The sequence below is a fragment of the Pan troglodytes genome, chromosome 19, assembly GCF_028858775.2.
Source record: "Pan troglodytes isolate AG18354 chromosome 19, NHGRI_mPanTro3-v2.0_pri, whole genome shotgun sequence".
Lineage (NCBI taxonomy): Eukaryota > Metazoa > Chordata > Mammalia > Primates > Hominidae > Pan > Pan troglodytes.
The window spans coordinates 59932921-59960547 of record NC_072417.2 but is presented as its reverse complement, the minus strand read 5'-3'; the positions used below and the strand labels follow the sequence as shown (position 1 = coordinate 59960547).

The following is a 27627-nucleotide window of genomic DNA, read 5'->3' as shown; positions in this document are numbered from 1 at the left end:
AATCCAAAGATGCATGATAGAAAATTATTCACCGTTTTTTATTAGTTTAAAGGGGATGATTGGCAGGGAGAATGTGGAGAAGGGGCCCAGGAGTGGGGTTGGGAGATGCCTAATTCTTGGCAGGATCTGGAAGAAGAGGCAGCTGGTGGGATCCTCTTCAGGGTAGAGAGGTTACAGAATACGAGACTGAGCCTTTGAGGGCAGCCACCTCCTCCCTGAGGCCTCTGGGGTGGCAGTTAGCTCTCAAAGCTTGTTTCATTTATGGTCCAGCACCATAAGTGCTGTTGCTGACCTTATTGGCTTGGCAGTGAAATCTAGCCTGCGCCCTTGGGGGCGGTGCGGGGGTCTTGCCCGGATGGTCGATGGATGGTGTCAATGGCAGAAGGAGGCTGGAGACGTGGGCACTCTAATCTGATCCCCAACATTCACTGGTTATGTGGCCCTGGGTGCGTCACTGAACCTCCTCTGGCCTCTGTTGCCTTGTCTGTAAAATGAAGACAATAATATTTAGCTTGCAGGGATGGTATCAGAATTACATATTCTGACATTATTAAGGTCAGCTGTGTGTTGCCAAGTCTGAGGTCAAGCCTCAGTCCCCTGTTGCTCCCTTTATCAGTGTCTTGTGACACAGTTGATCAGGCCCTCTGCCTTGAAACACTTGGTGCTCTCTGCCAGGGGACATCACTCTCTCTTAGGTCTCTCTTAACCTCCCGGGCTACTTTTCCTCAGCCTCCTTTGGTGAATCCTTCTCTGGTGAATCCTCCTCTTTGCCCAAATCACAAGTTGGGCTAACCCCGGGGCCCAGTCCTCAGCCCTCTTTTGGGCTCTCCTTACACCCTGCCCCATTTCCTATGCAGTTTCTGTTCAAACAGGTCCAAAGCCAAATCTTGGATACCCTGCCCACAACCAGCTCCTTTCTTTGTAAGTCTTCTTCTCTTTCTAAATGGCACATGAGTTCTCCCGGTTGCTCCAGCCACAATCTTGGAAGCATCTTTGACCTATTTTTCTCCTCCATGCTTAATTCAACAACAAATCTCATTGCTTCCACTTTGGAAACATATCTGCAATTGGGCGACTCCTGTCCACCCTCATGGTTAGGAGCCTAACCCAAACCCTAACACCTCGTACCTGGACTGTGGCATCTGCTGCCTAACCAGTCTCTCAGCTTCCAGTCTTGTCTCCCTAAACCCTGTTTTCCTCACAGTAACTAGAATTGTCCTTAATGCATAGAATCATGACTCTCCTTCATCTCAAAGCTCTCCAACAGCTTCAGAATAAAATCCACGTCCCCAGGATGCTCCCAGGATGCTCCCAGGGCCTGTGACCCCTCTGGACTCATGCCCTCCTTCTGCTCATTCTGCTCCATCACTGCTCACTTCCCAGCTACCCCTCCAACACACCAATGCGCCCCCACCTCACGGCCTCTCCCTGCGCCGTGCCCTCCACTGGATTGCCCTTCCCTTGATATCTAGAAGGCTGAATCTCCCACCGCTTTTAGATTCCTGCTCAAATTGCACCTCATCTTTTTTTTTTCTTTATAAATTACCCTGTCTTGGGTATGTCTTTATTAGCAGCATGAAAACGGACTAATACACCTGTCCAGGCTACCTTCACAGTGGGTTCACTTATGAAACCCATTGTCTTACATCCATAATAATGGTTTACTCTATTTAGTGTAAATGAGGAAGCTATGTGATAATAGCTGGAATCTTCTGTCTAAGAGGAAGAAAAGAAACCAAAGTAACCATAGCTTATACAGAAGAAATGACAGCACTTAAGAGATGAAGTCTGGAACAAAGTCTGGGTATTAAGCCATAGAACATCCTTATAGGAACTTGGACCTGTCACCTGCAGCAATTTGGTCACAACTCTGCATATGTAATGAGCATGTAAATAAATTCTCCTTTATTCCTGGAGAAGATGTTACTGATCTGCTACCAGCTGAACACATGTTTGTAGTAGGGATGACAGGTTCACCGGATCTATCTCTCCCTAATCTGGTTTCCTTTGTGACCGGTCGCTTGTCTTTCTTTGCAAGGCAGCTGGCCAGGGTTGTAGAAATTGCACCTCATCTTAGAGTCTCTCTCGACTACTCTATCTGAAATTGCATGCTATTTCAATCTCCTCGTTCTGCTTTTTTTTTTTTTTTTTGCTTTCCTTGTTGCTTGGCATGGTGTATTTACTTGCTCATTAAAAAGATTATGTGTCTTCCTACTTGAACGTGAGCCACGTGACAAAAGGGACTTCAAATATATTCCTTATCACTGTATCTGCAACACCTAGGACAGAGCCTGGCGCCCGGTGGTTTGCCAATAAAGGTTTGTAGGATGGATGAGTGAGTAAAAAAAAAATGGCTCGCTTAGTGCCTAGCCTAGAAAATGCACCCACAAAATGATTATTGTATCATAATAATGGTCCTTTATGGAGAAAATGGGCCAAATTAGAGGGGAAGAACTTGATTCTGATCTTAAAGTTAGATCCTGAATGGAAAAATACTTAATCCCTTGGGCAGTTTCATCATTAGTATGAATCAGAGGTTCCTTTTCTGGCATGGAAGATAGATTGTCATTTGATCCAGAAATTACTGCCCAGAACTATCCTGGCCAATAGTTCTGTTCTCCTGCCTAAATTCCTTCTTCATCTGACTCCAGATTCCCTGTTTCTGCCTCGAGTGCATTCATTCCACCCTCCCTTCCTCCCTCCCTCCCTCCCTCTCTCCCTCTCTTCCTTCCTTCCTTCCTTCCTCCTTCTTTCTCTTTTTCTTTCTTTCTTTTTTCTTTCTTTCTTTCTGTCTTTCTCTCGCTCTCTTTCTTTTTTGGAATTGGGGTCACACTCTGTCTTTCAGGTTTGAGTGCAGTGCTTCTGTCATAACTCACTGCAGCCTCAACCTCCTGGGCTCAAGTGATCCTCCTGCCTCAGCCTCCCAAGCAGCTGGGACTACAGGCACACACCACCATACCCAGCTAATTTTTAAATTTTTTGTAGAGATGAGGTTTTGCTATGGGGCCTGCGTGCATTTCTTTGAAATGACCCTGAGCATGCTACCACCCAGTGATTCCACCCCTAAGGCATAAAGCTTTCCAGTGGCTGCAATGCAAGACCCTGTCTTAAAAAAAAAAAAAAAAAAAAAAAGCGCTGTTACACATTTCAACAGAGCCGTTTAAAAGACATTTATCAGAATTCTGCTGAGCAGGCTTTGAAATTAGTTCTGCTCAGATATTGGACCTTCTTATCTCCGCAGACAAATAGATACAGCCCCGTGTACTGTGGGCAGGAAGTGGGCCTTTGATCTCTGTGGGGAGACCTGCTTTATATATAGCACTTTAAAAAATCGAATTATGTTCTGTGTAAGTTTATTCTGAGGACGTCATACTCTATGGAAACAAGTAGGATTCCTTTATCAGAAAGGAGATTGTAGGTTCTACAATCACAGAACAAATATACGGTGCCTGCTCTGCTGATCATACAGTGACTGTTTGATGAAGTTCAAATACTTGATGGAAAGGAGCAAAACAGAGGAGGATATTGATACACACACACACACACACACACACGCACACGTAGGCATAGATTGTGGGGAGAGGGAAAGAGAGAAAGGGAGAGAGACAGGGAGGAGGGGAGAGAGGGAATGGGGGAGAAGGCGAGGAAAAGGGTGGGAGGGAGAGGGAGAGAGACAAAATAACTCTTCAAATTTGAGGGAGATGGAAAGGATTCCAGCTGATGACAGCTACAGGCGTTACTGTATTTTACTTCTGCACCTAGTTGGTGAGCTAGGAGCTAGGGGCAGAGTAAGAGTTATTATTTCCTTCCTTTTATTTTTCTCTTTTTAGCTTCTAGCCTATCTGGGCAGAAAATAATCTGTCACCAGCCTGGCCCAACCAACAAGCAGAGCCCTGAGATGGGCAGGGAGCATTTGGTCCCCTGTGAGTTGTAGGAGGTTACCCTGAAATCTGAGAGGTGACATGGCTTACCAGGATCCCAGAGCGAGTGGAGTGGGGACCCCCCCTGGAATCTTACAGTTCAGACTCTCAGCCCCCCTGCTTCTGTCCACACATACACAGGAGATTTTCAAACAACGCTCCTTGAGAGGGAGGAGGGAGGTGCCGAGGCAGCTGTGACTCTCACGCCCATCTTTAATCAGAGCAGCTCCACTCAGACTTTTAAAAAAAATGTTAGTTCATGTCTTTTACTGACTCATACACAATTACTTGTCTTCTGGTTTGTTGAAGCAATCAGTCAGACAACAATTTGCCACAGTAATTTCGCTCCAAGTGGCTGGCCATAAACACTCCAGTGCCACAATCATCTGAAGGGCATTTCCAAAGAAGGCAAGTAATTTGGCCATTCTCATCCATTTTCTAGTATTTCAAGTCAGCCAGTTAACCTTCTTTCTCTCCTGCTTATTCTTCTTGGGAGTGGTGTAAGATTTCTTCATTTTCTTAGCACCACCATGAAGTCTTACCACAGGATGAAGAGTAGACTTTTTTTGAAAGTTGTAGTCAGCTGGGCGCGGTGGCTCACGCCTGTAATCCCAGCACTTTGGGAGGCCAAGGCGGGTGGATCACGAGGTCAGGAGTTCGAGACCAGCCTGGCCAAGATGGTGGAACCCAGTCTCTACTACAAATAAAAGAAAATCAGCCGGGCGCGGTGGCTCATGCCTGTAATCCCAGCACTTTGGGAGGCCGAGGTGGGGGATTGCTTGAGCTCAGGAATTCAAGACGAGCCTGGGCAACATGGTGAAACCCTGTCTCTACTAAAAATACAAAAATCAGCCAGGCATGGTGGTGTGTGCCTGTAATCCCAGCTACTTGGGAGGCTGAGGTGGGAGCATCACTTGAGCCTAGAAGGTGGAGGTTTCAGTGAGCCAAGATTGTGCCACTGCATTCCAACCTGGGAACCTGGGTGACACAGCAAGACTCTCTCTGAAGAAAGGAAGGAAGGGAGGGAGGGAGGGAGGGGAAAGAGAGAAAGAAAAGAAAAGAAAAGAAAGAAGAAAGAAAGGAAGAAAGAAAGAAAGAGTCAAAGTACATCCATCTTTTTCTTCCAGTTGCTTTCCAGCAAAGATCCGCCTTTGCTGATCAAGAGGAATTCCTTTCTTATTCTGGGTCTTGGCCTTTACATTTTCTGTCATATCCAAGGGTTCGACCTTGAGGATGACGGTCTTCCCCGTAAAGATTTTTATTAAAAAATCTGTATTTTGGTGGCGGTTCCACTGCAGATGGCAGATTGAAAAGCCAGAATATTTTCTGCATTCAGGATCTTGTAGTAGGTTGACAGAAAAAAAGAGGTTTGAAAATACAACAAAGGGAGGGTACATTAGAAAGGGTAGTCCACACTAAAAGACTGGGAAAACCTAGTAACTAAGAACACAGATTCTAGAACTGGACTCCGTGGATTCAAATCCCAGCTATGCCTCATATGATTTGCATTTCTTTATCTGTAAAATGGATAGATGGAAGCAGTTGTACCTCCTAGGGTTGAGAGTGTTACGTGAGTGGATGTACGTGACACACTGAGAAAATGCATTCAGCAACTGCCTTCTTAGCTTTTAACTCGGGGGTGGGAAACCCAGGTTAGATTAAGCAGCTGTTGCTAATTGCCAATCAGGGGAGAAGTCAAAATTCCCTTCAATAACTAGTTCTGTCACTCCACTTCATTCTTTAATATTGATGCTTGGTCAAATTAATAAAGACATTTTATTTGGTTAGCCCCTTTGGTTGGAATGAAGAAAAAATTACTCTGGATAGCTCAAGAAACAAATTAAATAGGATAGGGAACATAGTGATTATTATAAGCATAATGATGGGCAAAAAGAGGAGACAAAAATCTCAGAACAGGATGAGAATGGGTTCTTGAATGCGGGACCCCATGCGATGTGGCTTCTGCAGGTGGAACAGCCACGTCCCCTTCGGTCTTCAGAAGCAGGAGCTGGTGGCTTCTTGCTGGAACAGCCCATCGTCCACTCATTCTCATGCCCCTGTTTTGGGACAGTGGGGTGACCACTTTGTTTTAATTGCTTATGTAATTGTCTGCCTTTCCCTATGAGGTGCAGTCTTAGTGTGGGCAGCACCCAGCCAGGCTCACTACTGCTTGTTGGCAGAGCACCTAGCACATGACAGTCACTCCACAAATGGTAGCTGGCTAGATGGTGTATCAGGTAGGATATGGGGAGGCTTCCTCCTTCCCTCTGCTGCTTCTTCTCTTCTGTACCCTTCTGCCCATCTCCTGCCCGCAGCCTCTCTGCCTCTTCTGCCGCACTCCCATACTGCTAGTCATGGTCAGATTCCCAAGAGAGAGAACGTTGCAATGATCTAGCTCCTCTTGCTGCTCTCCTCAGTCACTGATTCATTCTTCCATCCACCTGCCTACGTGTCCACCCATCTCTTCGTCTTTTGTTGCTACTGAGTATCTGTTTTCCTTTCCCTTCTCCAGTTCCTCCCATGGGGCTTTGGTGGGATGGACCCCACCCCAGATCTAGCCATTGCATTGGCCACTGGAATGGCTTCAGAGAAAGTCATGTGCCCCAGTTTAGGCTAATGAGAGAACAGCTGGTTCTTATCTGGACCATGTGGTGTAAGAACAAGATCTTGTCTGCCTGGGTGTTCTGGGCCAACCCAAGGAGCCACACAAGATAGGATGGAGTGGGAGACAGATACAGAGAGAGAGGGAAAGGTTGATTAGATACTGGATGACGTGGTTTGAGTTACTGGATCAAGTCTCATTTCAAGCTAGAACTATTCCTGAACATCCAAGATTTTTTAGCTATTACATTCCTTTAGCCAGTTTTAATTGGGTGCTGTAACTGGGTTGCTTGCAACCCAAAGGATCCTACCTGACAGGCCATCTAGCCAGCTATCATTTGTGGGGTGACTGCCATGTGCTAGGTACTCTGCCAACAAGCAGTAGTGAGCCTGGCTGGGTGCTGCCCATGCTGAGGCTACGTCTCATAGGAAAAGGCAGACAATTACATAAGCAATTAAAACAAAGTGGTCACTCCATTGTCCCAAAGCAGAGAGTGGATGATTGGATTGGCTCCATTTTTTTAAAGCCAGTCTTTACATATGTTTATGTGTGCCTATGCACAGGAAAACATTAGAGATGTGATCTGTTGGCTTATTTTACACTTTGCTTTATTTTTGCAGTGAACCTTAATTACTCTAAAATCAAGGGGGGAAATGCTATTAGAATCAAAATGATAAGTATGGTAAGCATTGTGCTGGGAGAGGTACTGGATGCTGTTAGGAGCACTTAGCAGGGACTGGCTTTAGGCAGCTGCATAACTGCAGGGAGCAGTAGAGAAGGTTCAGTGAGGCTCACTTGTGCATAGAGACCTTCCTGCCTCTGCCTGTATAGGCCCACCCTTAGCGAGGCCCTGGGGGTATCAGCTGGTCAGAGAAGCCAGGCACAGGAGCCTGGAGTCCCTGGCCTCTTCTCCAGACTGTCTGGGGCGTTGGCTCCCTGATCTGGCCGGGAGCATTTCCCCAGCTCATTCCTCTGCCTTACGGTGGAGAGCTGGTTACTGGAAGCACAAAGCCCTTTCCTTTCAGGGCTCCAGAAGCTGAACATTAAGAAACCATTGCAAATACAGTAATTGCTCAGAATAAGCATTAATGTCCTATTAAATAGAGGTAGCTGCTGTGGCTGGAATGTCTAATTCAGCAGCCATTTCCTGAGAACCATGTTAATGTGATTTGAGCTAATTACCTCCTCTCTGCCTAAGCTCAGTCCAGAAATTACTGAGGCCTCTGCCCTTCAGTCTTTGGAGAAGCACAAGAATCCCTCACTCCCTTTCCCAGCAGGGGAGTTCCGGAGGTTCAGGCAGCAAGCAATCATCAATCAATCAGCGATTGGCCACTCTGTGCTTGACATTGGACTAGGTGCTGAGGAGGTGGGGACACTCATTAAATCTCATTCTGTGCCTTTGAGGCATTTGACATTTGTCTAAGAAGTCAGGACAACCGTGGCTAAGAAATGAAAGAATTGGAGAACATACAGGACAGCATGGACTCTTCATTAGTTCAGTCATTCTTGGTGGTAGAGGGCGCACTGGTGGATAACACAGCTCTGGTCCCACAGTCATGGGAGCTTGTGTTCTAATGAGACAGACATTGACTAAGCAATTGCGCAGTGGTTGACTAACCACAACAGTAATATGCGTGATGGATTATTACAGGATGTCATGAGAGAATAAAATGAGGAGTGGGGTGGAAACTGACCTAGCCTTTGGGGAAGGGGGTCCGAAAAAGCCTCCAAGGGAACAGGAGAACCAAGAGTGAGCAGGAATGAGCAGAGCACAGGAGCGAAGTGGATCTCTTCACCTCCGCACTGTTTGCGGAGTACGGGGGCTGGGCACAGAGAGGAAAGGGCAGGGTGGTGCCCGGTAAAGCAGTACTGTCTCTCTGTCTTGCTGCCTGCAGCAGCATGTCGTGGTGCCCAGTGCCAGGACCTTGGAGTTGGGAGACCTGGGTTCCAGTGGCACCTCTAGCTTTGTGTCCCCAGAGGAGTTACTCACGTGTTATTGAGAACACACGGTGCACACCTGGGTTTCACCTCCTCAGGGGAAAACACTGGAGATTACTAACTTCCAGTGCGAAAATCCCATGATTATGTAAATTCTAGGTTCTGAGTCCTGCAGCAATGAGATGGAACCATCCTGCAAGGGTCTGTAGGGATTGGAAGGGGAGAGAGTGTAGGGGGCCAAGTCAGACTATGGGGTCAGAGGGTATAAAGGGTGATTCCATTCTGTGACCAGGAGCGAGTTCTCTTCCTTTCTGGGCCCTGCAGCTGCACTGTCCCAAGCCCTACAATTGGGCTTCTGTTGCGCAACCCTCACTCCTGCAGCTGAGTTCTAGTCCAGCTAGAATTCCAGTCATGGAGACTACTTGAGTTCTTTTCCTGGGGCCTCTTGATCCCCTTGTAAATCAGAGACTGAGGACAGAGACTTGATGGCAAAGGGAAGGGCGTGAGCAGAGGATCTGGACACAATTCCACCTCTGGCCTTATTAGTGAGGTGACTGGTAGATGCTGTGAAATGCACCCAGACCCCTCTTCGGGAATGAAGGACTTACTTGCCCAGCTTCTGGGAGTGCCGCCAGAGGTGGCTTTCAGCCATCCGCCCTGGATCACCTCACCTGAAAAAAATAGCCCGTCCCAAAGTCATGCCTCTTTCCAGGGGCAGCCTGTGATCAGGGACTGATCCAAGCCAGGGTATAAAGGCCTGGTTCCCTCTACCCAACTTGAGATAACTCCAAAGGGTCAGCTCAGCTCCAAAATTCCTCTCAGGGTTGACTGAAATCTTCATTAAGACGGCATCGCAGCTCAATGTTTCCCATCTCTTCCTGGCAGTCCTGCACGCAGAGCTTTGTCTCAGGTTCTGCTTCTCCGGGAACCCAACCTGCAACCGTGCTCTTCGACAAGCCCCTTCAGCGTTTTGTGCCTCAGTTTCCTCATTTGTAAAATGGGGATAATAATGACCACACTTCAGGCTGTTGAAAGGATTTAAAAAACAAATTCCTGGTGGTGGGATCATTTATAAGGGTATTTGCGTTTCGTCATGACTTGGAGAATCTTACCAGCATTGAGTGGCAATCAAAAATGTTTCCAGATGTGGCCAAATGACCCTGGGGAGGAGGGGAAGTCAGAATCACCCCTGGCGGAGAATTAGTGGTTTTAAAAAGGGAGAGGTGGGTGGGCATGGTGGCTCACTTCTGCAGTCCTAACACTTTGTGAGGCAGAGGCAGGAGGATCACTTGAGGCCAGGAGTTCAAGACCACCAGCCTGGGCAACACAGTGAGACCCCATCTCTACAAAAAATTAAAAAATTAGCTGGACGTGGTGGCTCATGCCTATAGTCCCAACTACTAGGGAGGCCGAGGTGGGAGGACTGCTTGAACCCCGGAGGTTAAGGCTACAGTGAATCATGATCATCATGCCACTGCACTGTAGCCTGGGCAACAGAGCAAGACTCTGTCTCTTAAAAAATATTTAAAGAAGAAAAGGGAGCGGGAAAAATCATTTATCCATTTCCCTTGGTGATTACACATCAAGGCACAAACACCACTCAACACTTCCCAGCCTCCCTGAGGCTGCGGCCTGGCCATCACTTTCTTCATTAGACAGGACTGAGCACCCACTGCTCTCTCTCCCTGGAGGGGAGGGACTGGCAGCCATTGTTTCTTTCCAGGAGAACCTGGGCTTCTAATTTCATCTGGTGCGTAAACTGTATTGGGCACTGGACAAAGCTCTCAGTTAGTACAAGGGATGGTCCAGGTGAGGGCTCATTTGATCCCATCACAAATCCCCGCAGGGTCCTCTCAGCAGCAGGGAGCAGGACTGGGCCTCTGACCCCCGGTGACTGTAGGTCCTCCTTTCCTGGATGCTCAGTGAGGTGGTTCCCTAGGAACAGCACAGCATCCTAGCAGCCCCAGGGCACATGAACCACAGACAGAGGGCAGATGAGACAAAAGAGTCTTCCGTGCTCACCGTGGGCATTGTGTCAGTGTTTACCCTGGGAAGCTCCTGGATGTGCTGTTGACCCTTCTCTCTGGAGAACTTTAGCCTGGCCCCTGCCCACCCCACTGGAGCCATTACTCAGAGCTCTGTGCTACAAAGGCCCAGAGAAAGGACCCTGGGGAGGAGGCTACATGGAGGCTACATTCATTCATTCATTCACTGATTCATTCAATAGGTATACTTTGTATCTCTACTGTGTCTATCTATTGAGCCACTAATATGTGTACATCTCTGGGAATATTAAGTTGGTTGAGATATGGGCTGAATATGCTATGCAACAGTGGGGAATTTAAAACACAGTCCTTGACCTCCAGTAGTTTTTGTTTTGTTTTGTTTTGAGACAGAGTCTCGCTCAGTTGCCCAGGCTGGAGTGCAGTGGTACAATCTCGGCTCACTGCAACCTCCACCTCCCAGGTTCAAGCGATTCTCCTGCCTCAGCCTCCAGAGTAGCTGGGATTACGGTCGCCCGCCACCAAGCCCAGCTAATTTTTGTATTTTTATAGAGATGGCGTTTCACCATGTTGGCCAGGCTGGTCTTGAACTCCTGACCTCAGGTGATCCGCCCACGTCAGCCTCCCAAAGTGTTGGGATTACAGGCGTGAGCCACTGCGCCTGGCCTCCAGTAGTTTTTTATTGGGTTGGGAGAGCCATCCACTCCCAGGAAAGCTAAGGACTAATATGAATTTTCTGTAAAGCAGAAGCACGCGGGAGAAATTTCCAGGCACCTGTGATGGAGGAGGATGAAGCAAGGGAGGAGCAGCCTTTATTGTGTGCTCAGGTGTGGGAGACCCTTAGCACCTGTACAGCTTGGGAAGAAGAATGTGGAGCTCTGAGAAGTGAAGAACATGCCCCAAATATATTGTCTGTGCTGAAGACAAAGAGGGCTTGATGACACGAGGATTTGCCCCCCTTTTCTGTTAGGACCCACCTGGCTGCCTCCAAACACTCTCTGACTTGCCTCCTAGTTGCTCGCCTCACGTTTCCTGCTCCTCCGCCTTTCTAGAAAAATATGCTCTCTTAAGAACCAAGTCTGAAGTGAAGGCTGTACTTGAACTTCGGGCTGGCTGGACCACTCAGACCGCTTGAGTTGCTCTATCTCCCTAACACCTGCACTCTAAGAACCACATAAAGGACTCGCTGGTTTGCGGCTGGGTGGGGTTGGGTGGGGCTGGGTGAGGGTGTGTGAGTCAGCTTGGATAAAGAAAATCATCCAGGAGGGATGTGTTTTGGGACACTGACTACTGACCTCCTTTCTGACCCTCTTTGTTCCAGGCAACTGTGCAGATCCCGGCACTTTGGCTGTTTCCAGGAGTCTGTGCTTTTTTCCCCGAGGGGCTGGCCAGGAAGTGCTGCCTGGGAGACAGTGGCTGCTCACTGTTTCCATTTTTCTCTCCCATGATCTCAAAGCCACCCATTAAGGGAACCATCAGCTACTTGGGCAATTTCCTTCTGTGTAGAGAGCGAATGACATTTGCACTATTTGCTCATCTAATGCACCCGACATGTCCTCCTTTCTGGTTAATTTGGGTCCCAACTAGGGAGTCCTGTACTGACATCATTCAGGCAGTTGGGGGCTCTGGCCACTGCATATCTGGCAGCACAGGTCCCCCACTCTCTTGGATAACTGCCCAGCCCAGTTATCCATTGAGGGGATGCTTCCAATGGCTGGGAAAGTTCACAGAAAAAGGTGTGAGCCGTGGTGAAGCTTGTCTTTATTAACCAGTGAGCAAAAACATTTTAATTAAATTGCAAAGATACACATCTTTGGTTCCCTCTTGAAATCTAGCAGAAAGTATGCCAGGGAAGAAAATTTACACAGGGAGAATATTCAAATCAGAAGTATTTTCCAGTTTAAAATATCAGCAGGGGCAGGCAAGGGCTGGGGAGAAGAACAGGAGTGGTTATCTTGGAGTCCCCTGTGAAGTCCCTCACGAAGAAAAGACTTATACAAGAATTCTTGGCTGGGCGCGGTGGCTCACGCCTGTAATGTCAGCACTTTGGGAGGCCAGGGCGGGCGGATCACGAGGTCAGGAGATCGAGACCATCCTGGCTAACATGGTGAAACCCCATCTCTACTAAACAAAATACAAAAAATTAGCTGGGCGTGATGGCGGGCGCCTGTAGTCCCAGCTACTTGGGAGGCTGAGGCAGGAGAATGGCATGAACCCAGGAGGCGGAGCTTGCAGTGAGCCGAGATCAGGCCACTGCACTCCAGCCTGGGTGATAGAGTGAGACTCCGTCTCAAAGAAAGAAAGAAAAAAAAGAATTCTCACCTCCCAGGGTTATGTCTATTTGAAACAGAATAATTGCCTCAGTTGGCTGATTTTCCTCTGAAGGAGAAATTATAAAATTTAAGATGGGGAAGGGAGGTGTGGAGAAGGATGCTGGAGATATTCTGGCTACTGCAGTAACTGGATGGCTATCTGCTTTTCTGCAGGCCCCTAAGGTAAAAGCCATGCTCCAAGTCCCCTTCTGACTTCTAGTCACTTCCGTGCTGCCAGCAGAGAGCATGGGATTCTTCCTGAGGAGCCTGAGTCTCAGCTTTGCCAGGTCCTTGCTGTGTGACCTTGGGTAAGTTACATAACCTCTCTGAGCCTCAGTTTTCTCAGCCATAAAACAGAGACAATAGTCAGCCCTACATTTCAGGATTGTTGTGAGAAGTAAATAAGACTATGCAAAAGGCCTTTCTTCCCCTTCCTCCTCTTCCATCTGGGGCCCCTGCTCTTCGTTTCTCAAGCTGTCCCTCCTCCCAGCATCTTTCTGAGTCTGTGTGCACTCAGAAAGCTGGCTCCTCTTCCTCATCTACCGGTACCCTTTGGAACACCTGGGGCTACCCTTGCTCGCATTGTTATCTCATTACATTCTCATCTCTTACACTGGAAAACTGACCACCTGTATAATCCACATCTGAGCCCAGAGCCAGCACACGGGAGGCCTCTTAATGTTGAATGAAATCGCTTTGCAAACCGCAAAGAGCTTCCAACAGCCCCTTAGCTGTCATCATCCAGGGAAGCATTTGTCATAGCAAAACAACCTACCTCACCAAAAAGTGAAGCGTGCCTGGGTCCAGCCTGTAGAGAGAGGCTTGGGGGAAGGAGTGGATGCAGAGCCCATTTTGTGCCACTGGGGAGAGGAGTCCCGAAAGGCCACTGACTGGGAAGCCCAGGCCTCTGCAAGCCCATGCTGTTCACTCCTTGGTTGGATATAAGTCAAGATCCTCTGAGCCTTCCTCCATCATCTTTCTGCTGTCCAACACCGCAGTGTCACTAAGCCCCTCCCCTAGCTGGATAAAGGAGCTCTGCTGGGCTCTTCCTGTCTGCCGCGGGATCTTTGTGTCTCGCGTCTCTGAGATCTTGGTCCCATCACCGACTTGCTCTGTGATTTTGCAAAGGTCACTTAGTTTCTCTGAGCCTTGATTTTCTTATTTATAAAATGGAATGCCTCAGGAATCAAAGGAAATAGAGCGAATGTCTCCCCTCTTCCCTCAGCTACAGCTCAGGCGCTCTCCACCATGGCAGCCCAGAAGAATTACCTGGGAACTTTAAGAACATCTGAATGCCGCCCTGCGGGTCTCCCAGTTGCCTTTCTGACTCAGCGGATCTTCGATGAGACTAGGGCATTGGCTACTTTTTTTAAAGCTCCCCAGGTGATTCATGGGTTGAGTAGGGGCTGAGAACCATTGTGGGCTGCTTGGCCAACAACAGGGCCCCTCTGTCCTGGCTGTTGTCACTCTGTCTGGCTTCACTCCACCTCCCACCCCGCAACCCTGCCTCTTAGAGGCTGCTGAACATCTTACAGTTTCCCAGAGGGCTCTCTCTCTCTCTCCCCCACTCTCCCTCCCTCCCTTTTTCTCTCTCCCTCTCTACTCCCTCCTCCTCTGTCTCTTTCTCTTCCTTCTTCTCTTTTTCCCCCTCTTCCTTTCCCTCCCTCTCTCCCTTTCTCTCTTCCTCTCTATCCTCTCCCCCTCCCTGTCTTTCTCCCTCCCTTTCTCTTCTTCTCACCCTCTCTTTTTTCCTTTCTCCCTCCCTCTCTCTCACCCTTCCCCCCTCTCTCTCCCTCTCCCCTTTCTCCCTCTCTCTCTCCCTTTCTCTCTCTTCCTCTCTACCCCTTTTCTTTCTCTCTCTCTCCCTTTCTCTGTCCCCCTCCCCCCGTCTGTTTCCTTTCTTCCCCCTCTTTCCCTTCCTCTCTCTCTCTTTCTCTCTCTCTCTCTGTCTCTCTCTCGGGTTTCCCTGCCTTTCTATATCACCTTGTTCTCCCTACCCAGACTGCTGTCCTCTAGGCTTAGCTGAGCCCTTCTCATCCTGGGAGCCTCGCCTGGGCCCTGTGTCTGGGGTTGGCCCCCTCCATGCTCCTCCACCCCAGCTGCTGCCACCTTGAGGCTTCTCTCTGTGTCTCCTAATAGTCAATGTCTCACTGCCCTGGAGGCCCCTCTGTGGCTTAGAACCTGGCATATGGTGGGAGTTCTGAGTTTGCCAGTCCTGCCTTCCTTCCCTCCCTCTACTTCGGCCCCCTTGGTCTCTTTCAGCAGTGTTCTCAAGCTTTAGCAAGCATCAGAGTCACCTGGAAGGCCTGCCAAAACACACATTGCTGGGCTCCACCCCCAGGGTTTCCTATTCAGTGCAGGGGAGGAGTAGATGATTTGCAATTCTAACAATTTCCCAGATGATAATGACCCACTCTGAGAGCCACTGCTTTAGAGAAGGGTGTTTCAACCCAGGCACTATGGACATGCTGGGCTGGATAATTCCTTGTTGTGTGCCCTGTCCTGTGCACTGTAGGATGTTGGGCAGCATCCCTGGCCTCTACCCACCAGATGCCAGTAGTAACCCTCCTCCACATGCCACAACCAGAAATGTCTCCAAACCTGGCCAGATATCTCCTATGGGGGCAAAATCACCCCAACATTGAGAACCACTGCTCTAGAACTCTTTGTCCTGGGGGTGGAGTGGACTCTGTGGGGACTTGGCAAGGCCAAGTTCTAAATTACTGTCCTCAAGCCAAATCAGGCCAGCCACCTGTTTTTATAAATAAGGGCTCACTGGAACACACAGCCCCACCCATTCATTGTCATCTTCTTTCTGCTGCTTTCTTGCTACAAGGGTGGAACTGAGTAGAGGCCATCTGGTCTGCAAAGTCTGAGACATTCACTATCTGGCTCTTTTCAGAAAAAGTCTACCGACCCCTTTTCAGACCCTGAAGGGGTCTGGTAGAATGTGATGTGGTAGAAGGACCGGGGCAGGTGGGCCCACCCACTCTCTTCCATCCAAAGGAAGGGTAGTCCTCCAGGCTGAAGCTAAATAAAGGGGGTCTTCTATCCCCAGGAGTTTCCTATGCTGGAAAAGGGGTTGGGGGTGGCATTGGGCCCGGCAGCCTGGGGCCAGGCTGGGATTTTCCACCACTGCCTGGTTCACGGCCATGTGGTCACCTCCCTTTGACCAGACCTGGGCTCTGCTTATCTACAGGGTAAACAAGAGCTCTGCACACAGCCCCAGGGAAAAGGAACCAAGCGGGTAGATTCTGAGGCAGAGTGGAAGTGTACATAGCATTTGGGTCTGATATGTCAAGGGGAGGACTGGGGAAGAGGGACGTTGGGCTGGTTCTTTCATTCATTCGACATTTATGGAGCATCTGCTGAATCCAAGGCACCATGTAAAAGGCACAGTGAACAAGATACTGTTCTTGTCCTCTTGGATTTTCAGAGTTTGGGGAAAACAAGCAAGGAAGGGATGATTACCCTTGGGGAAGCACAGGGGTGACACAGAGGAGGCTCCAACCCAGCCCTGCTGGTGTGGTTCAAGGGGGCTTTGAAGACAAGACATTCAATACCTATTTTTGAGCCACAAGTCTACTCTGTTCCCCTCCCTTTAATGGGACAGCTTTTAAGCCCCCCAGATTCCTTCCTAAGTGCTCCAGGTCTGTATCAGCTCAAGTCTGTGCCCTGATTGTCATACCTCCTTGAGCTAAGCCTCTGCCCCCATCAAGGAGGCCTCAGCTGGCCCCACCCCGTTTCTCTTGTCCAGAGCACAAGGAATGCATGGCAGGCTGTTTGCAGCAACTGAGTAGTCTAGCAAGGGTGCCCCTTCTGGGACATTGCTCATGCCTGTCCCCTCTGCCTGGTCACTGTCCTCCTCCTATCTCCTGGTCCATCTCAATCCAAATCCCACCTTGACTTTTTCACATCCACACAAATGCTCCCTCATCTGTGAAGGGGGATCATAGATTGCGGTTGACTGTGGATCACAGTTGTGCGTGTGCGTGGTTTCAGAACCATGGAGTATTCATCTCTGTACTCTTTATAGCCAAATTTAGCACCATGGTGCCTCCCTGGAAGTTCACAGTAAGTATTTTCTGAGTGAGCCAATGAATAAATGGCATCCTAAGGACTTAAGGGAGATGGCAATGTTGTCTGGTTCTAATTCTTTACACCTGTCCAGCACTAAATAGTTGCAGGGCACTTCGAAACTTGAGCTCATTAATCACCACCCAGAGGCACAAGGTCAACAGAGTGGGCGTTGCTTATCAATCAGGGTTTTTCACTAGTCTGGGCAATAAGCAAATGGCTTTTTTTGTTTTGTTTTTGTTTTTGTTTGTTTTGTTTTTTTTTTGGTGGTAAGAAAATGGCTTTGGCTAAATTAATCAAAAAGGACAGGTATGGGAAGGGCACAGAGAAGCTCACAGATTTGTGACCCTGACCCTCTGAAAGAAATTTATTTTACATTGCAACTGATTTTACAGTACACTCATTTATATAACAGAAGTAACATTTAGAAGAATCAGTACTGACCTGAGGCCAAGTGTGGTGGCTTATGCCTGTAATCTAAGCACTTTGGGAGGCTGAGGCGGGAGGATTGCTTGAGCCCAGGAGTTCAAGACCAGCCTGGGCAATATGGTGAAACCCCATCTCTACAAAAAATACAAAAATTAGCTGGGTGTGATGGTGTGTACCTGTAATACCAGCTACTGGGGAGGCTGAGGTGGGAGGATCGCTTGAGCTTGGGAGGTCGAGGCTACAGTCAGCTGTGATGGTGACATTGCACAGCCTGGGTGTTGGAGTGAGACCGTCTCAAAACAAACAAATAAACAAAAACTGACCTGAGTTTAAGTTTATATGCTGTATCACTTTTAAAACCTGATGGCCAAGGACCCAGTACACTGATTTCATGTGACCCATAGAGGGTCACAATCTGTGTGTAAAATATTGGTTTAAAGGATAAAGCCAAACTCCTTTGGAATGGTATCAAAGGTTCCTTGGTAACCCAGCCCCTACCCGCCTCCCAGACCTTACCCACCTCCCAGACCTTACCCATTCTTGCCATTTCAGTTTCTTATAAGTTTCTGTTTCTTTGAATTCCTTTATGTACCCTATGCTGGGTCTCATGCTGGTGCCTTTGCTCACCCCATTCCATCTGCCCAAATTGTCCTCTTCCCCTTCAACACAACCCCCTGCCCCCTACTTTCTTCTTCAAGACTCAGCTTATCTCCTTGGAATAGGTTAGAGCCTCCTCTGTACTCTCAGAGGACCCTGAGTCGGGAACCACCTGTCTCAGCGTCATTTATATTCCCAGACCCTGCCATAGGCCTATTGAGGTGGGGCAGTGAATCTGGACATCTACTGAACTAGCCCAGGTGATCTTTTTTTTTTTTTTTTTTTTTGAGAGAGAGTCTTGCTCTGTCACCCAGGCTGGAGTGCAATGACACAGTCTTGGCTCACTGCAGCCTCTACCTCCCAGGCTCAAGCAATTCTCCTGCCTCAGCCTCCTGAGTTGCTAGGATTACAAGTGCCTGCCACCACACCCGGCTAAGTTTTGTATTTTTAGTAGAGACCAGGTTTCACCATGTTGGTCAGGCTGGTCTCAAACTCCTGACCTCATGATCTGCCTGCCTTGGCCTCACAAAGTGCTGGGATTACAGGCATGAACCGCCTCTCCTGATCTTATCCACGTGCACATTAACATTGGAGACTTACTGGTCTAGAGTGTCAGTTCCTTCACGCTACTGGCTATACTATTTATCCACGTATATGCTGTTGTAATGGCTCTCCAGCACCTCACCCCTGTCCTATTTTAGAGGAATTCCCTGCGATATCATCTTTTTTTTTTACTTTTTAATTTTAAAATTATTACTTATTTATGGTTTTTTTTTTTTTTTTTTTTTTTTTTTTTTTTTTTTTGACATAGTCTTGCTCTGTCGCCCGGGCTGGAGTGCAATGGCGAGATCTCAGCTCACTGCAACCTCTGCCTCCTGGGTTCAAGCAATTCTTCTGCCTCAGCCTCCTGAGTAGCTGGGATTACAGGCGCCCACCACCATGCCTGGCTAGTTTTTTTATTTTTAGTAGAGATGGGATTTCACCATGTTGGCCAGGTTGGTCTCAAACTCCTGACCTCAGATGATCCACCTGCCTCAGCCTCCCAAAGTGCTGGGATTACAGGTATGAGCCACCACACCAGGCCTATTTATGTTGTTTTTAGAGACAGAGTCTTGCTGTGTCACCCAGCCTGGAATGCAGTAGCATGGTCATAGCTCACTGCAGCCTTGCACTCTTGAACCCAAGCGATCCTCCTGCCTCAGCCTCCTGAGTAGCTGGGAGCATAGGTGTGTGCGACCATGCGTATCTAACCCTGCCATAGCATCTTGATGGGAGACAAAACCCATTTCTCCATAGCATCTGAAAAATTCTGCTTGCCCAGTTCCCTGGCACAGGGGACATGGACATGTGGCCTTGTCTCAGTCAAGCAGTCTCACTAACCCAAGACTTTGAATCAGGAGCTGGTGACCCAAAGCAGCAGAGAAGGTGGAGAATGCTTTGGTGGTGGCATCTGCAAGGGTCCAGTTCCCAGAAGCAACTGCGGTGCAGTGAGCTGGGGACCCCGGCACTCACACGGCGGGGGAGGATGACTGTCTCTTTGGCATGAGCTTGGCTTAGTCTCCCTATCAGCTTCCCATTCTCAGAATCTGGCTCTCCAGTGTTCGTGGCCATTTGGGGACCCAGTTGATAGCCTTTCAATTAACTACCTTTCTCTTAAATGTACCAGAGTAGACTTTCTTTGACACTTACAAGTATGAAAACCCCATGATACACCAGCACCTACACATGGTAAATATTTGCTGATACAGGAGTAAGTCACCCCAAAGCTCAGGGCTGCCATTCCAGCTTTCATCTCAATCTCATTTAAGTGCACCCTTGGCCCCACCCCAAGCACCTGGCAACCCAACCCTTAACCTTGGCCGTTGGCTTTGTCATTCCAGCCAGTGAGGCCTAATGGCAGAGTCACAGCTTGTGTATCTTCTTTAGGGAGACATACTTAATCCCGTCTGTCCTCAGGATGGCTGTGGGTAAGGGTGTGACAGGTAGGCAGGCTTGTGGAGGGGGTAGAGACCTGCTCCCACTGGAGCAGAGAAAATGGATAAATGGATTTAAGCTTTCAGTATCCCCATTTAAAACTCAGAAATGCAGCAATTAGAATGTTCTGTGGCTTTGGCTGGCTAACTAAGTGCATCCAACTGTCCTCTGGGGATAGGGATTCTTGTGGAGAAAACACATTTTCTCCTCACTGATGATCATCTCCCATGTCTAACGGTCCCCAGCCAACCAGCTGAGATCAGTGAATAAGACTTGAAGGTGCATCAGAAAGAGAAAACCAACCAGTGCTGGGGACACCTCTAAGGCCCCTGCATACTCACTGGCTGCCTTGCTGTTTGAGGGGTGGTGAAATGATAACAGTGGCAGAACAATAACTCCATGTGAGATCTGGTAGAAAGTGAAAAGCACCCTCAAATGGAGCCATTGCAGAGAGTCCAGTCAAGGAACTCTTTTCCATGGTGTGGACAGGATGAAGAGAAGGCAGTTAAGAGCTTTGAGGAAGCACCAGGACTGACAATAACCAGGAGCCAATCCCTACTACTTCTAGGCTCTAGGGGTGAGGAGATGGAGCTGGAACTGGAAACTGGAGAGGATTGTTGGAGGAGAGGGCTGCCTGGCTGGGGCTGTGGCCTTGAGTGGAGAGGTACACCACTGGGACCCAGCAGGGAGGGAACGGGGAATAAATACCCCAACCTCTTTCTCCTCCCTCCTGCCTTCAGTTTCCTGTCAGTGCTTCTTACTGGCTCCAGCCAGCTGCAAGTCCAAGGGAATGGGCACCATTGATGTGGTCCATAAAGGCTAACCTACTGGAGCATGGAGCAGAGAGGAGTGGAGAGTGGATCAGGAGGGGCAAATAGAGAAAATCCACATAACAGCATAGAGAAGGCTTCCTATGAGCTGTTACGAGCACAGTGTGTATGGAAACTCATGTGATTCTGGGAAGAAGCCTAGGGACTAGTATTATTCCCATTTTAAGGATTGGGAAAACTGAGGCACAGAGAAGTTAAATAAGTTACCAAAAGTAAGTGTGAGCGTAACTGCCATTCAGACCCAGGCAATCGGGATCCAGAAAGTGTTCTTAACCACTATGTTCAGCTGCCCAATAAGGTAGTCACGAGCTACATACAGCTTCTTAAATATATATCATTAACATGAAAAACAGCAAAAAATTCATCAAGTTCCATGAGCTACATTCAAGTGCTCACTGGCTGCATGTGGTTAGTGGCTGCCCTGTGGGATAGCACAGATGTAGAACATGTCCCCCTCCCAGTGAGTTCTGTTGGACAGTTCTGCACCAGGCCTGGACACCTGACCTGGATCCTTTCAACCCTTGAATTCTCTGCAAAACGCACTCATCCATACTCCTATCAGTAGTTGTGGTGTTCCTGGCATGGAAAGGACAGGGGTCAGTCTGATTTGAAGATTCTTAGGACATTTCATTGACCTCCTGATGGCTGCCAGATAATGTAGCCTCATATAAAACTGAGATCGTTTTTTGTTTTTGTTTTTGTTTGAGATGGAGTCTCGCTCTGTCGTCCAGGCTGGAGTGCAATGACACGATCTCTGCTCACTGCAACCTCTGCCTCCCAGGTTCAAGCAATTCTCCTGCCTCAGCCTCCTGAGTAGCTGGGATTACAGGCACCTGCCACCACACCAGCTTTTTTTTTTTTTTTTTTTTGTATTTTTAGTAGAGATGGGGTTTCGCCATGTTGGCCAGGCTGGTCTTGAACTCCTGGCCTCAAATGATCCGCTCACCTCGGCTTCCCAAAGTGCTAGGATTACAGGTGTGAGCCACCGCACTGAGATCGTTTTATATGGGCCATGCCTTTTCTCACATTTTAAAATTCCTTTCTTATTCTGTCCTTTCCTATCATAATATCAAGGACATCCCATAATAAGCAAAAGCATTTCTATCAAAGGTGACAGAAAAAGTGACTGGCACATTTGGCCATCTTGTCCCCACCCCATTTTGGAGATATTTGTCTTCAGGGCTTAGGGGACGCTGGCATCCTGTGATGTACAGCATCCTTCCATGAGCTCCCATGAGAAATTCTCTGTTGGGTTTAAGCAATCCCCAAATATATCATATTGACATGAATATATCATCTCCTCAATGTCCAGCATTAGCAGACAAGATGAGTGCTGAAGATGATATAACTCCTACCTCTTATGTAGGCTAGAGGTAAAGTCTGGCTCTGTCTGACTGTGGGGACATAGCGAAAAGGAATGTGGGTTAATATCAGATGACCTCCCCTGCAGATACAGAGATGCAGGGTCTGTACTTTCTGGGAGAGGAAGCAAAAAGTTATCTCTGAACCAATGATAAGTCAACCTCCCAGCAAAAATGAATGCTAGCTTTTATATATACATTCTCTCTCACGCACGATCTGTGTATACCTTTCCACACATATTACTATGCTGTGTATAATCCCTGTTAAGTGTCTCTGTGAACATTTTTGCATTTCATTTTATTGCAAATAATCATCACAAATAACCTTCACTGTTGCTTTTTGTGCAAAAAACTGTGCACTTATTATATTATCTCAATTCTCACAACAGTAACGATAAGATAGAAACCATCGCTATTCCTATTTCACAGAGGGAGAGAATATACTGCTTGGGGTCACACAGCCAATTTAGTGGCGGAACTAGGATGATAGCTAGATCTGTTTGACTCCAAACTCATGCTCTTCCCACAATTACACTGTGCTATAGCAGAGTTTTGCAAGCCCTTTTTGGCTGTGGAATGCACTCAGGGAGCTTTTCCAGAAGCCTAATAGGTGAAATAGACAAAAGTTGAGCTGGATTGGTTGAAATGCGAGTGCAAAGCTGCCAGTCTTGTGTGCTCTTGTCCCCTGGCCACCCTCCCACCAGTCATAAACACTGAAACACCTCAGGGATCCACTTGGACTCAGAAAAGGCCAGTTTGCAAAACACTGTCTACATATCCCTTTAACAGACTGCATAGGATTTACCTTTTTATTTGAGATAGAGTTTTGCTCTTGTTGCCCATGCTGAAGTGCAATGGCACGATCTCGGCTCACTGCAACCTCTGCCTCCTGGGTTCAAGGGATTCTCCTGCCTCAGCCTCCCGAGTAGCTGGGATTACAGGCATGTGCCACCACGCCTGGCTAATTTTGTATTTTTAGTAGAGACGGGGTTTTTCCATGTTGGTCAGGCTGGTCTTGAACTCCCGATCTCGGGTGATCCGCCCACCTCAGCCTCCCAAAGTGCTGGGATTACAGGCGTGAGCAACCGCGTCTGGCCAGGATTTACCTTTATGGATGTAGCATCATTAATGCACCAGGTGGCGTCCTGCTGTGATAAGGAGTCTTGATGATACATTTTGAACACTTTCATGATATTTTTCTGATAAATTTATAGAAGTGAAATGTTTTTGTTAAAATATGTGCCCATTTTAACCCCAAACTCTCCTTTGCAAAAGTGAAACTGCATAAATTCACATCTGCAGTGCCAGATTCTGCACATTTTTCCTGCATCGGGATATTACTATTTAAAATCATTTTTTTTCCAATTGTCTATGCAGGGGTACATTGCAATTGTTTCAATTTGCATTTTTTTGATTATTAAAAAATCAGACAAAATGTCTACTTGCTTTTCTTCTTTTACACATAACCAGTTCATACTCTTTGCATTTTATTTTTCCCCTGTTAGAGCAGTGGTTTTTATTATCTATTTGTAAAAGTTATTTATAATGTAGGATTATTAATCCTTTATATGAATGTAGACTGTCAGATATTCATATATGTTATGTGTCATATAGAATATGTCATATTGAATTTTATCTTTTATTTATGATGTTTTTGATTTACAGATGTTCTAATTTTTAAGACCATGGGGCCAGATAAACACTCACCTATATCTTTTACATTTTTGATTATTTTTAAACCTTAAATATTTATTTATTTAGTTAGTTTAAAAATGAATATGTTACAAATAGAGATGGGGTCTCACATTGTTGCCCTGGCTGATCTCGAACCCCTGGGGCTGAAACAATCCTCCTGCCTTGGCGTCCCAAAGTGCTGGGATCACAGGTGTGAGCCACCACACCCAGCCAAAGCCTTAAATTCTTTAATTCATCTGAAATTCAATTTGTTATGTCATATAAGGAAGTGAACTAATTTTATTTCATTTTCCTTCTTTTTTTTTTTTTTTTGGAGACAGAATCTCGCTGTGTTGCCCAGGCTGGAGTGCAGTGGTGTGATCTCTGCTCACTGCAATCTCCACCTCCCAGGTTCAAGTGATTCTCCTGCCTCAGCCTCCCGAGTAGCTGGGATTACAGGCACGTACCACCACGCCCAGCTAATTTTTGTATTTTTAGTAGAGAAGGGGTTTCACCATGTTGGCCAGGCTGGTCTTGAACCCGCAACCACTGGTGATCCACCCGCCTCGGCCTCCCAAAGTGTTAGGATTACAGGCGTGAGCCACCTCTCCTGGCTTTTATATATATATATATATAAGATATATATATATATATAAAAGATATATATATAAGATATATATAAGATATTTATATATAAAATATATATATATTTATTTCATTTTCTTATCTGATTACAATGGCTTTTACTTATATTATTAAAAATTTAGCACAGTGGCTCTCAACCACCATTGCCCCTAAGTGGGTGTTGGGCAATATGTAGAGACATTTTTGGTTGTCATAACTAGCAGTGAGGAGGGAGGGGTGTGTGTTACTGGCATCCAGTAGCTACAGGCCAGGGGTGCTGCTACATATCCTATAATGCATAGTCACCCACAACAAAGAATTATCTGGCCTAGAACATCAGTAGAGCGGAGATCAAGAAAACTTGCGTTAACTATTAGTGGAATCAGCAAGTCCCTTTTGCTTTTTGTGTTTTTCTCGTTGCAAACCAGATCTTCATTTGTTAAAGACAGCTTGCCCTAATATATCAGATCCTCCTGGAAATTTATTGTCTACCACAGACAGAGTGATGCAGACAGTGCTATGAGGAATATGCAGACTCTTGGGTCAATGCTGAATAAGAAATAAAGCAAAGCAATGCAGACATAAATTACACGTTCATAGTATATGCTGTTCTTCCTTTCTTAAGGCACCTGTGCTCCCTTAACAAAGAGGAATAAAACCTCTTCAGACTACTCTCCTATCGATTCTCTCCTGGAACATATGACCACCATCAATTATAGGCAAGAACATGAACACGGGAGTCCCAAAGACTTGGGTTCAAATGTCAGCCCCTTCACTCACTGGCTGTAGGTGTGAGGCCCTGGGTAAGGTCCTTACCTCCCCAAGTGTCTGAGCCTGTTCCCGTATAATGTTCACTTGCCTTGAATATCATGAAATGTACATTAGACTTTGTAAGTAAACACCTAGCTGAGTATCTGGAGCATAGTAAGTGCTTATCACACGTTCCATGGAGTCCCAGACATGAGCAACTAATGCTCCTGCTGTCCGCTCAGTTCTGAAAAAGGGACAAAGTGCAACCTGGATTCTTGTGGATCATTGCAATGGCAAAGCTTCTGGGAATCCAGGAACCAAGAGAGGAGCCCAGCAGCAAACACCTGGCCGGGGCTTTATGTCAATTACTTTTTAAACGTTTACCACAAACCTATGAGATAAGTAATTTTATTATCCTCATTTTGCAGATGAGGGAGCTGAGGCACAGCAGTTACTACTTGCCCAATGTCACTGAGCTAGTAAATGGCAGAGTTTGGATTCTAGAGTCCTGCGTTTTACCACCTAGTCATGCTGCCTCACCACCCTTCTTGCCTGTGCTCCCCAGCAGCTCAGCTGAGGCGCCCTCCCCAGGCCACTCCCACCTCCAAGTTTATTCCCATAGCCCCTGTCAGTGAGGACACCAAGTCCTGCACTTTGAGCTTGAGGCCTCTGCTATGGACAGCACTGGGTGATGCTGGGGAGAAGCAGCTGAGGTTTCATCTGTGGTTTATGCTCAAAGCAGCTGCTGGGTGGGCCACCAATTGGCAGAAGTAGCTTTCTATCAAGCACACTTTCAAAGGGTCTCACACTTCCCAGTATCTGGGAACTGTCCCCAAGGAGCTCAGATGGCAGCCTGGCTGGCTTCATGATCTTGGGAAATGTAGTTAGCCTCTCCATGCCTTAGCTGGCCGTTGGGAGGAGATTCAATTACATGGGAAGGAATGAACCTGCACCCTGCAGGGCCTGCCTCTTAATCACCGGCTGGAAAAAGCAAGCACCTAAGAAACAGGAAGGCTACCCTGGCCAGGACCTCATTAACTTAATCCTGTTGGTCTCCTCAGCTCCTGTGGGGCTACTGCAGAGGAGAAACTTCTGGAACAGAGAGCTCCTTGTCCAGGGATGCTGCATCTGGGTGAGCTGCTCCTTGGATATGGTGCAAGTGTGGCCAGGGTGTGGTGTGAAAGGAGCAGAAGTTTTCAGGACTGAATCTGGATGGACCACTGACAGCTGTATACCGAGGTGGTACCAGTTTCCCTCTCTGCAGAAGTCCCCCCAACAGCACCATTCTCAGTGCCATACCTGGCCTCATCAGGGCTCTGATGCAAGACACTGTATATGCAGAATATATTATTTCATCCTCACAACAGTTCTGTATCTTCCACATTTTATAGGCTAAGGAAATAGGCTCAGGGTAGTCAAGTAGCTTTCCCAAAGGCACACAGCAGCAGAAGGGGATTTGAACCCAATTTGGGCTATCTCCAAACCCCACACTTTCGGAATAACTGTGGAGGTATCAGGATGCATCTATTATATGTCAGGGGACTGCTAGAGACTCAAAGCCCTCCCCTCCTGTCCATAGGAAAGGAGAGACCCCTTAGTACTGATTGCTTTGGTGGGGCTCTGGCACCCCGCAGTGATCACCTATAGGAAAACATGGAGTATCAGAATATTGGTCTCTCAGGAACCTGGCTTTGTGGGGTGGTTTGAGGCAGTAGTTGCCCCTTCATATGTGCACCCAGGCCCCTGCCAGACAGGTAATCACATCGCCTCCTCCTTGTGGCAGATTATATTTCCCAGAAAGTGCCTGCAACAATACTTCCAGTCCCATATGTGCTTCTAGAGCCGGTCACTCTCTCAGTTTAAAGGTGGAGTCTATTTCCCTTCCCTTTAAGACTGCCTCAATGGTTAGACTATGGCAAGAAAGATATCATGTGACTTCCAAGACAAATCCTAAAAGGCAACACAGCTTCCACCTGGCTCTTTCTATTTTGAGCCACTTACCTATGGAACACCAGCCGCCATGTTGGAAGGAAGCCCAGGTGACATGGAGAAGCATCTGTGAGTGCTCTGGCAGGCACGCCAGCTTGAATCTCAGCCATCAGCCAGCATCAACCACCAGATGCGTGAGAGAGAGCCTTCACATGACTTCAGGCCTCAGCCTGCAAGCTGTCCCAGCTTATGCTGAGTGAGCACAGAGAACCTATCCCTGCTGAGCCCTGTCCAATCTGCAGATTTCTGAGCAAAATAAATGATGTTATTGTTTTAAGCCACTGAGTTTTGGCATAGTTTGTTATGCAGCCATAGTAACTGGAATATCCTGAATTCATTGTTTCCAGTACAGCCCATTATGCTCACACACAGGGCTGCCCACCCAGGTTGTTGCTCAGCACAGGCTCTGGGCTCACTTGGTCCAGAGCTAAGGGCTGTGTTAGCCTGAAGAGGTGCCTTTTTGTAAGCGGTCTTGCCTGGAGAGCACCATTTCCTTTTTCCTACAGGGGTACTGCATGGGCTAGCTGCCTCCCTGCTCACAGATATT

The 27627-nt window shown here is 47.5% G+C and overlaps 2 long non-coding RNA genes across 3 annotated transcripts in view; one reads left to right on the top strand and one right to left on the bottom strand.

The window, feature by feature from the left end:
* Positions 1–27627, top strand: part of LOC104002919 (uncharacterized) — a 152464-nt gene that overhangs the window by 11669 nt on the left and 113168 nt on the right. For both annotated transcript variants that reach the window (XR_010153274.1, XR_010153275.1), the window contains exon 2: positions 12950–13083. This is a non-coding gene — a long non-coding RNA (uncharacterized LOC104002919). The remainder of the gene's footprint in view (positions 1–12949; positions 13084–27627) is intronic.
* Positions 20–27627, bottom strand: LOC134808963 (uncharacterized). Its single transcript, XR_010153276.1, has 2 exons — positions 27093–27627; positions 20–484 (listed from the first exon to the last, which is right to left on the bottom strand). It is a non-coding gene; the product is annotated as an uncharacterized LOC134808963 (long non-coding RNA).